Below are 12053 nucleotides of genomic sequence, written 5' to 3'. Positions count from 1 at the left end.
CACACGAGAGGTTCAAATCATAGAAAGTTAGAGTGTCAGTCCTCTTGTAACCTTAGTCGGCATTGTGCCTTTTGTGTTAAATTCGGATAAAATTTAGGTATTTCATCGTCAATAAGAAGGTCCAAGGTATACAGTGAACCTGAAGCGAAGAATCGGAATCTAAAACTAAACTCACAGGAGAGGTTCAAATCGTAGAAAGTTAAAGTGTCAGTCCTCTTGTACATAAGTCGGCGTTGTACCTTTTGTATTAAATTCGGGTGCAATATCTGTGTTTCATCGTCAATAAGAAGGTCCAAGGGATACAGTAAACCTCAAGTGAAGCATCGGAATCAAAAACTGGACTGACAGCAAAGGTTCAAATCCTAGAAAGTGAGAGTGTCAGTCCTCATGTACTTAAGTCGGCATTGTGCCCTTTGTATTAAATTCGGATGCAATTTCTGTGTTTCATCTTCAATAAAAGGGTTAAGGTATACAGTAAACCTGAAGTGAAGCATCGGATTCTAAAACTGGACTCACAGGGGAGGTTCAAATCATAGAAAGTGAGAGTTTCAGTCCTCATGTACTGCAGTCGGCATTGTGCCTTTTGTATTAAATTCGGATGCAATTTTTGTGTTTCATCGTCATTAAGAAGGTCCAAGGGATACAGTAAACCGGAAGTGAAGCATCGGAATCTAAAACTGGACTCACAGGAGGGGATCAAATCATAGAAAGTGAGAGTGTCAGTCCTCTTATACCTCAGACGGCATTGTGCCTTTTGTATTAAATTCGGATGCAATTTCTGTGTCTCATCGTCAATAAGAAGGTCAATGTATACAGTAAACCTTATGTGGAGCATCGTAATCTAAAACTGGACTCACAGGAGTGGTTCCAATCATAGAAATTTAGAGTGTCAGTCCTCTTGTACTTAAGTCGGCATTGTGCCTTTTGTATTAAATTCGGATGCAATTTCTGTGTTTCATCGTCAATAAGAAGGTCCTAGAGATACAGTAAACCAGAAGTGAAGCATCGGAATCTAACACTACACTCACAGGAGAGGTTCAAATGATAGAAAGTGAGAGTGTCAGTCCTCTTGTACTTAAGTCGGCATTGTGCCTTTTGAATTAAATTCGGATGCAATTTCTGTGTTTCATCGTCAATAAGAAGGTCCAAAGGATACAGTATACCTGAAGTGAACCATCGGAATCCTAAACTGGACTCACAGGAGAGGTTCATATCATAGAAATATAGAGTGTCAGTCCTCTTGTACTTAAGTCGGCATTGTGCCTTTAGTATTAAATTCTGTTGCAATTTCTGTGTTTCATCGTCAATAAGAAGGTCCAAGATATACAGTAAACCTGAAGTGAAGCATCGGAATCGAAAACTAAACTCACAGGAGAGTCTCAAATCATAGAAAGTTAGAGTGTCAGTCCTCTTGTACTTAAGTCGGCATTGTGCCTTTTTATTAAATTCGGATGCAATTTCTGTGTTTCATCGTCAATAAGAAGGTCCAAGGGGTACAGTAAACCTGAAGTGAAGCATCGGAATCTAACACTGGACTCACAGGGGAGGTTCAAATCACAGAAAGTGAGAGTTTCAGTCCTCATGTACTTAAATCGGCATTGTGCCTTTTGTAATAAATTCGGATGCAATTTCTGTGTTTCATCGTCAATACGAAGGTAAAAGGTATACAGTTAACCTGAAGTGAAGCATCGTAATCTTAAACTGGACTCACAGGAGAGCTTCCAATCATTGATAGTTCGAGTGTCAGTCCTCTTGTACTTAAGTCGGCATTGTGCCCTTTTATATTAAATTCGGATGCAATATCTGTGTTTCATCGTCAATTAGAAGGTCCAAGGGATACAGTAAACCTGAAGTGAAGCATCGGAATCCAAAACTGGACTCACTGGAGAGGTTCAAATCATAGAAAGATAGAGTGTCAGTCCCCTTGTACTTAAGTCGGCATTGTGCCTTTAGTATTAAATTCAGATGCAATTTCTGTGTTTCATCGTCAATATGAAGTTCCAAGGTATACAGTAAACCTGAAGTGAAGCATAGGAATCTAAAACTAAACTCACAGGAGAGGTTCAAATCATAGAAAGTTAGAGTGTTAGTCCTCTTGTACTTAAGTCGTCATTTTGCCTTTTGTATTAAATTCGGGTGCAATTTCTGTGTTTCATCGTCAATAAGAAGGTCCAAGGGAGACAGTAAACCTGAAGTGAAGCATCGGAATCAAAAACTGGACTGACAGGAGAGGTTCAAATCATAGAAAGTGAGAGTGTCAGTCCTCATGTACTTAAGTCGGCATTGTGCCCTTTGTATTAAATTCGGATGCAATTTCTGTGTATCATCGTCAATAAGAAGGTCCCAGGTATACGGTAAACCTGAAGTGAAGCATCGGAATCTAAAACTGGACTACAGAGGAGGTTCAAATCATAGAAAGTGAAAGTTTCAGTCCTCATGTACTTAAGTCGGCATTGTGATTTTTGTATTAAATTCGGATGCAATTTCTGTGTTTCATCGTCAATAAGAAGGTCCAAGGGATACAGTAAACCTGAAGTGAAGCATCGGAATCAAAAACTGGACTGACAGGAGAGGTTCAAATCATAGAAAGTGAGAGTGTCAGTCCTCATGTACTTAAGTCGGCATTGTGCCCTTTGTATTAAATTCGGATGCAATTTCTGTGTTTCATCGTCAATAAGAAGGTCCAAAGGATACAGTATACCTGAAGTGAACCATCGGAATCCTAAACTGGACTCACAGGAGAGGTTCATATCATAGAAATATAGAGTGTCAGTCCTCTTGTACTTAAGTCGGCATTGTGCCTTTAGTATTAAAATCGGTCGCAATTTCTGTGTTTCATCGTCAATAAGAAGGTCTAAGGTAAACAGTAAACCTGAAGTGAAGCATCGGAATCTAAAACTAAACTCACAGGAAAGGTTTAAATCATAGAAATTTAGAGTGTTAGTCCTCTTGTACTTATGTCGGCATTGTGCCTTTTGTATTATATTCGGTTGCAATTTCTGTGGTTCATCGTCAATAAGAAGGTCCAAGGTATACAGCAAACCTGAAGTGAAGCATCGGAATCTAAAACTATACTCACAGAAGAGGTTCAAATCATAGAAAGTTAGAGTATCAGTCCTCTTGTACTTTAGTCGGCATTGTGCCTTTTGTATTAAATTCGGATGCAATATCTGTGTTTCATCGTCAATAAGAAGGTCCAAGGTATACAGTAAACCTGAAGTAAAGCATCAGAATCTAAAACTGGGCTCACAGGAGAGGTTCCAATCAGAGAAAGTTAGAGTGTCAGTCCTCTTGTACTTAAGTCGGCATTGTGCCTTTTGCATTTAATTCAGATGCAATTTCTGTGTTTCATCGTCAATAACAAGCTCCAAGGGATACAGTAAACCTGAAGTGAAGCATCGGAATCTAAAACTAAGCTCACAGGAGAGGTTCAATTCATGGAAAATGAGAGTTTCAGTCCTCATGTACTTAAGTCGGCATTGTGCATTTTGTATTAAATTCGGATGCAATTTCTGTGTTTCATCGTCAATACGAAGGTCCAAGGTATACAGTAAACCTGAAGTGAAGCATCGTAATCTTAAACTTGACTCACAGGAGAGCTTCCAATCATTGATATTTCGAGTGTCAGTCCTCTTGTACTTAAGTCGGCATTGTGCCCTTTTGTATTAAATTCGGATGCATTTTCTGTGTTTCATCGTCAATTAGAAGGTCCAAGGGATACAGTAAACCTGAAGTGAAGCATCGGAATGTAAAGCTGGACTCACACGAGTGGTTCAAATCATAGAAAGTTAGAGTGTCAGTCCTCTTGTACCCTTAGTCGGCATTGTGCCTTTTGTGTTAAATTCGGATCCAATTTCGGTATTTCATCGTCAATAAGAAGGTCCAAGGTATACAGTGAACCTGAAGTGAAGAATCGGAATCTAAAACTAAACTCACAGGAGAGGTTCAAATCGTAGAAAGTTAAAGTGTCAGTCCTCTTGTACATAAGTCGGCATTGTACCTTTTGTATTAAATTCGGGTGCAATATCTGTGTTTCATCGTCAATAAGAAGGTCGAAGGGATACAGTAAACCTCAAGTGAAGCATCGGATTCAAAAACTGGACTGACAGGAAAGGTTCAAATCCTAGAAAGTGAGAGTGTCAGTCCTCATGTACTTAAGTCGGCATTGTGCCCTTTGTATTAAATTCGGATGCAATTTCTGTGTTTCATCTTCAATAAAAAGGTTAAGGTATACAGTAAACCTGAAGTGAAGCATCGGATTCTAAAACTGGACTCACAGGGGAGGTTCAAATCATAGAAAGTGAGAGTTTCAGTCCTCATGTACTGAAGTCGGCATTGTGCCTTTTGTATTAAATTCGGATGCAATTTTTGTGTTTCATCGTCATTAAGAAGGTCCAAGGGATACAGTAAACCGGAAGTGAAGCATCGGAATCTAAAACTGGACTCACAGGAGGGGATCAAATCATAGAAAGTGAGAGTGTCAGTCCTCTTATACTTCAGACGGCATTGTGCCTTTTGTATTAAATTCGGATGCAATTTCTGTGTTTCATCGTCAATAAGAAGGTCAATGTATACAGTAAACCTTATGTGGAGCATCGTAATCTAAAACTGGACTCACAGGAGTGGTTCCAATCATAGAAATTTAGAGTGTCAGTCCTCTTGTACTTAAGTCGGCATTGTGCCTTTAGTATTAAATTCTGTTGCAATTTCTGTGTTTCATCGTCAATAAGAAGGTCCAAGATATACAGTAAACCTGAAGTGAAGCATCGGAATCGAAAACTAAACTCACAGGAGAGTCTCAAATCATAGAAAGTTAGAGTGTCAGTCCTCTTGTACTTAAGTCGGCATTGTGCCTTTAGTATTAAATCAGATGCAATTTCTGTGTTTCATCGTCAATATGAAGTTCCAAGGTATACAGTAAACCTGAAGTGAAGCATAGGAATCTAAAACTAAACTCACAGGAGAGGTTCAAATCATAGAAAGTTAGAGTGTTAGTCCTCTTGTACTTAAGTCGTCATTTTGCCTTTTGTATTAAATTCGGGTGCAATTTCTGTGTTTCATCGTCAATAAGAAGGTCCAAGGGAGACAGTAAACCTGAAGTGAAGCATCGGAATCAAAAACTGGACTGACAGGAGAGGTTCAAATCATAGAAAGTGAGAGTGTCAGTCCTCATGTACTTAAGTCGGCATTGTGCCCTTTGTATTAAATTCGGATGCAATTTCTGTGTTTCATCGTCAATAAGAAGGTCCCAGGTATACGGTAAACCGGAAGTGAAGCATCGGAATCTAAAACTGGACTACAGAGGAGGTTCAAATCATAGAAAGTGAAAGATTCAGTCCTCATGTACTTAAGTCGGCATTGTGCCTTTTGTATTAAATTCGGATGCAATTTCTGTGTTTCATCGTCAATAAGAAGGTCCAAGGGATACAGTAAACCTGAAGTGAAGCATCGGAATCAAAAACTGGACTGACAGGAGAGGTTCAAATCATAGAAAGTGAGAGTGTTAGTCCTCATGTACTTAAGTCGGCATTGTGCCCTTTTTTATTAAATTCGGATGCAATTTCTGTGTTTCATCGTCAATAAGAAGGTCCAAGGTATACGGTAAACCTGAAGTGAAGCGTCGTAATCTAAAACTGGACTCACAGGAGAGGTTCCAATCATAGAAATTTAGAGTGTCAGTCCTCTTGTACTTAAGTCGGCATTTTGCCTTTTGTATTAAATTGGGATGCAATTTCTGTGTTTCATCGTCAATTAGAAGGTCCAAGGGATACAGGAAACCGGAAGTGAAGCATCGGAATCTCAAAACTGGACTCACAGGAGGGGTTCAAATCGTAGAAAGTGAGAGTGTCAGTCCTCTTGTACTTCAGACGGCATTGTGCCTTTTGTATTAAATTGGGATGCAATTTCTGTGTTTCATCGTCAATAAGAAAGTCCTAGAGATACAGTAAACCTGAAGTGAAGCATCGGAATCTAAAACTAGACTCACAGGAGAGGTTCAAATCGTAGAAAGTGAGAGTGTCAGTCCTCTTGTACTTAAGTCGGCATTGTGCCTTTTGTATTAAATTCGGATGCAATTTCTGTGTTTCATCGTCAATAAGAAGGCCCAAGGTATACAGTATACCTGAGTGAAGCATCGGAATCTAAAACTGGACTCACAGGAGAGGTTCCAATCATAGAAATTTAGAGTGTCAGTCCTCTTGTACTTAAGTCGACATTGTGCCTTTTTTATTAAATTCGGATGCAATTTCTGTGTTTCATCGTCAATAAGAAGGTCTAAAGGATACAGTATACCTGAAGTGAACCATCGGAATCCTAAACTGGACACACAGGAGAGGTTCATATCATAGAAATATAGAGTGTCAGTCCTCTTGTACTTAAGTCGGCATTGTGCCTTTTGTATTAAATTCGGATGCAATATCTGTGTTTCATCGTCAATAAGAAGGTCCAAGGTATACAGTAAACCTGAAGTGAAGCATCAGAATCTAAAACTGGGCTCACAGGAGAGGTTCCAATCATAGAAAGTTAGAGTGTCAGTCCTCTTGTACTTAAGTCGGCATTGTGCCTTTTGCATTTAATTCAGATGCAATTTCTGTGTTTCATCGTCAATAACAAGCTCCAAGGGATACAGTAAACCTGAAGTGAAGCATCGGAATCTAAAACTAAGCTCACAGGAGAGGTTCAAATCATGGAAAGTGAGAGTTTCAGTCCTCATGTACTTAAGTCGGCATTGTGCCTTTTGTACTAAAACCGGATGCAATTTCTGTGTTTCATCGTCACTAAGAAGGTCCAAGGTATACAGTAAACCTGAAGTGAAGCATCGGATTCTAAAACTGGACTCACAGGGGAGGTTCAAATCATAGAAAGTGAGAGTTTCAGTCCTCATGTACTTAAGTCGGCATTGTGCCTTTTGTATTAAATTCGGATGCAATTTCTGTGTTTCATCGTCAATAAGAAGGTCCAAAGGATACAGTATACCTGAAGTGAACCATCGGAATCCTAAACTGGACCCACAGGAGAGGTTCATATCATAGAAATATAGAGTGTCAGTCCTCTTCTACTTAAGTCGGCATTGTGCCTTTAGTATTAAATTCGGATTCAATTTCTGTGTTTCATCGTCAATAAGAAGGTCCAAGGTATACAGTAAACCTGAAGTGAAGCATCGGAATCGAAAACTAAACTCACAGGAGAGTCTCAAATCATAGAAAATTAGAGTGTCAGTCCTCTTGTTCTTAAGTCGGCATTGTGCCTTTTGTATTACATTTGGGTGCAATTTCTGTGTTTTATCGTCACTAAGAAGGTCCAAGGGATACAGTAAACCTGAAGTGAAGCATCGGAATCAAAAACTGGACTCACCGGAGAGGTTCAAATCATAGAAAGTGAGAGTTTCAGTCCTCATGTACTTAAGTCGGCATTGTGCCTTTTGTATTAAATTCGGATGCAATTTCTGTGTTTCATCGTCATTAAGAAGGTCCAAGGGATACAGTAAACCGGAAGTGAAGCATCGGAATCTAAAACTGGACTCACAGGAGGGGTTCAAATCGTAGAAAGTGAGAGTGTGAGTCCTCTTGTACTTCAGACGGCATTGTGCCTTTTGTATTAAATTCGGATGCAATTTCTGTGTTTCAACGTCAATAAGAAGGTCCAATGTATACAGTAAACCTGAAGTGAAGCATCGTGATCTAAAACTGGACTCACAGGAGAGGTTCCGATCATAGAAAGTGAGAGTGTCAGTCCTCTTGTACTTAAGTCGTCATTTTGCCTTTTGTATTAAATTCGGGTGCAATTTCTGTGTTTCATCGTCAATAAGAAGGTCCAAGGGATACAGTAAACCTGAAGTGAAGCATCGGAATCAAAAACTGGACTCACAGGAGGGGAACAAATCATAGAAAGTGAGAGTGTCAGTCCTCTTGTACTTAAGTCGGCATTGTGCCTTTTGCATTAAATTCGGATGCAATTTCTGTGTTTCATCGTCAATAAGAAGGCCCAAGGTATACAGTAAACCTGAGTGAAGCATCGGAATCTAAAACTGGACTCACAGGAGAGGTTCCAATCAGAGAAATTTAGAGTGTCAGTCCTATTGTACTTAAGTCGGCATTGTGCCTTTTTTATTAAATTCGGATGCAATTTCTGTGTTTCATCGTCAATAAGAAGGTCCAAAGGATACAGTATACCTGAGGTGAACCATCGGAATCCAAAACTGGACTCACAGGAGAGGTTCATATCATAGAAATATAGAGTGTCAGTCCTCTTGTACTTATGTCGGCCTTGTGCCTTTTGTATTAAATTCGGATGCAATTTCTGTGGTTCATCGTCAATAAGAAGGTCCAAGGTATACAGTAAACCTGAAGTGAAGCATCGGAATCTAAAACTATACTCACAGAAGAGGTTCAAATCATAGAAAGTTAGAGTATCAGTCCTCTTGTACTTTAGTCGGCATTGTGCCTTTTGTATTAAATTCGGATGCAATATCCGTGTTTCATCGTCAATAAGAAGGTCCAAGGTATACAGTAAACCTGAAGTAAAGCATCAGAATCTAAAACTGGGCTCACAGGAGAGGTTCCAATCATAGAAAGTTAGAGTGTCAGTCCTCTTGTACTTAAGTCGGCATTGTGCCTTTTGCATTTAATTCAGATGCAATTTCTGTGTTTCATCGTCAATAACAAGCTCCAAGGGATACAGTAAACCTGAAGTGAAGCATCGGAATCTAAAACTAAGCTCTCAGGAGAGGTTCAAATCATGGAAAGTGAGAGTTTCAGTCCTCATGTACTTAAGTCGGCATTGTGCCTTTTGTATTAAATTCGGATGCAATTTCTGTGTTTCATCGTCAATACGAAGGTCCAAGGTATACAGTAAACCTGAAGTGAAGCATCGTAATCTTAAACTGGACTCACAGGAGAGCTTCCAATCATTGATATTTCGAGTGTCAGTCCTCATGTACTTAAGTCGGCATTGTGCCTTTTGTATTAAATTCGGATGCAATTTCTGTGTCTCATCGTCATTAAGAAGGTCCAAGGGATACAGTAAACCGGAAGTGAAGCATCGGATTCTAAAACTGGACTCACAGGAGGGGTTCAAATCGTAAAAAGTGAGAGTGTGAGTCCTCTTGTACTTCAGACGGCATTGTGCCTTTTGTATTAAATTCGGATGCAATTTCTGTGTTTCGTCGTCAATAAGAAGGTCCAATGTATACAGTAAACCTGAAGTGAAGCATCGTGATCTAAAACTGGACTCACAGGAGAGGTTCCGATCATAGAAATTAAGAGTGTCATTCCTCTTGTACTTAAGTCGGCATTGTGCCTTTTGTATTAAATTGGGATGCAATTTCTGTGTTTCATCGTCAATAAGAAGGTCCTAGAGATACAGAAAACCTGAAGTGAAGCATCGGAAACTAAAACTAGACTCACAGGAGAGGTTCAAATCATAGAAAGTGAGAGTGTCAGTCCTCTTGTACTTAAGTCGTCATTTTGCCTTTTGTATTAAATTCGGGTGCAATTTCTGTGTTTCATCGTCAATAAGAAGGTCCAAGGGATACAGTAAACCTGAAGTGAAGCATCGGAATCAAAAACTGGACTGACAGGAGAGGTTCAAATCATAGAAAGTGAGAGTGTCAGTCCTCATGTACTTAAGTCGGCATTGTGCCCTTTGTATTAAATTCGGATGCAATTTCTGTGTTTCATCGTCAATAAGAAGGTCCCAGGTATACGATAAACCTGAAGTGCAGCATCGGAATCAAAAACTGGACTCACAGGAGGGGATCAAATCATAGAAAGTGAGAGTGTCAGTCCTCTTGTACTTAAGTCGGCATTGTGCCTTTTGCATTAAATTCGGATGCAATTTCTGTGTTTCATCGTCAATAAGAAGGCCCAAGGTATACAGTAAACCTGAGTGAAGCATCGGAATCTAAAACTGGACTCACAGGAGAGGTTCCAATCATAGAAATTTAGAGTGTCAGTCCTATTGTACTTAAGTCGGCATTGTGCCTTTGTTTATTAAATTCGGATGCAATTTATGTGTTTCATCGTCAATAAGAAGGTCCAAAGGATACAGTATACCTGAAGTGAACCATCGGAATCCTAAACTGGACTCACAGGAGAGGTTCATATCATAGAAATATAGAGTGTCAGTCCTCTTGTACTTAAGTCGGCATTGTGCCTTTAGTATTAAAATCGGTTGCAATTTCTGTGTTTCATCGTCAATAAGAAGGTCTAAGGTATACAGTAAACCTGAAGTGAAGGTTCGGAATCTAAAACTAAACTCACAGGAAAGGTTTAAATCATAGAAATTTAGAGTGTCAGTCCTCTTGTACTTATGTCGGCATTGTGCCTTTTGTATTAAATTCGGATGCAATTTCTGTGGTTCATCGTCAATAAGAAGGTCCAAGGTATACAGTAAACCTGAAGTGAAGCATCGGAATCTAAAACTATACTCACAGAAGAGGTTCAAATCATAGAAAGTTAGAGTATCAGTCCTCTTGTACTTTAGTCGGCATTGTGCCTTTTGTATTAAATTCGGATGCAATATCTGTGTTTCATCGTCAATAAGAAGGTCCAAGGTATACAGTAAACCTGAAGTAAAGCATCAGAATCTGAAACTGGGCTCACAGGAGAGGTTCCAATCATAGAAAGTTAGAGTGTCAGTCCTCTTGTACTTAAGTCGGCATTGTGCATTTTGCATTTAATTCAGATGCAATTTCTGTGTTTCATCGTCAATAACAAGCTCCAAGGGATACAGTAAACCTGAAGTGAATCATCGGAATCTAAAACTAAGCTCACAGGAGAGTTTCAAATCATGGAAAGTTAGAGTTTCAGTCCTCATGTACTTAAGTCGGCATTGTGCCTTTTGTATTAAATTCGGATGCAATTTCTGTGTTTCATCGTCAATACGAAGGTCCAAGGGATACAGTAAACCTGAAGTGAAGCATCAGAATCTAAAGCTGGACTCACACGAGAGGTTCAAATCATAGAAAGTTAGAGTGTCAGTCCTCTTGTACCCTTAGTCGGCATTGTGCCTTTTGTGTTAAATTCGGATCCAATTTCTGTATTTCATCGTCAATAAGAAGGTCCAAGGTATACAGTGAACCTGAAGTGAAGAATCGGAATCTAAAACTAAACTCACAGGAGAGGTTCAAATCGTAGAAGGTTAAAGTGTCAGTCCTCTTGTACATAAGTCGGCATTGTGCCCTTTGTATTAAATTCGGATGCAATTTCTGTGTTTCATCTTCAATAAAAAGGTCCAAGGTATACAGTAAACCTGAAGTGAAGCATCGGATTCTAAAACTGGACTCACAGGGGAGGTTCAAATCATAGAAAGTGAGAGTTTCAGTCCTCATGTACTGAAGTCGGCATTGTGCCTTTTGTATTAAATTCGGATGCAATTTCTGTGTTTCATCGTCATTAAGAAGGTCCAAGGGATACAGTAAACCGGAAGTGAAGCATCGGAATCTAAAACTGGACTCACAGCAGGGGATCAAATCGTAGAAAGTGAGAGTGTCAGTCCTCTTATACTTCAGACGGCATTGTGCCTTTTGTATTAAATTCGGATGCAATTTCTGTGTCTCATCGTCAATAAGAAGGTCAATATATACAGTAAACCCGATGTGGAGCATCGTAATCTAACACTGGACTCACAGGAGTGGTTCCAATCATAGAAATTTAGAGTGTCAGTCCTCTTGTACTTAAGTCGGCATTGTGCCTTTTGTATTAAATTCGGATGCAATTTCTGTGTTTCATCGTCAATAAGAAGGTCCTAGAGATACAGTAAACCAGAAGTGAAGCATCGGAATCTAACACTAGACTCACAGGAGAGGTTCAAATCATAGAAAGTGAGAGTGTCAGTCCTCTTGTACTTAAGTCGGCATTGTGCCTTTTGAATTAAATTTGGATCCAATTTCTGTGTTTCATCGTCAATAAGAAGGTCCAAAGGATACAGTATACCTGAAGTGAACCATCGGAATCCTAAACTTGACTCACAGGAGAGGTTCATATCATAGAAATATAGAGTGTCAGTCCTCTTGTACTTAAGTCGGCATTGTGCCTTTAGTATTAAATTCTGTT

This window comes from Schistocerca americana, chromosome 10 (genome assembly GCF_021461395.2).
Source record: "Schistocerca americana isolate TAMUIC-IGC-003095 chromosome 10, iqSchAmer2.1, whole genome shotgun sequence".
Taxonomy (NCBI): domain Eukaryota; kingdom Metazoa; phylum Arthropoda; class Insecta; order Orthoptera; family Acrididae; genus Schistocerca; species Schistocerca americana.
The sequence above is the reverse complement of the archived record's forward strand: the minus strand, read 5'-3'. Positions refer to the sequence as shown.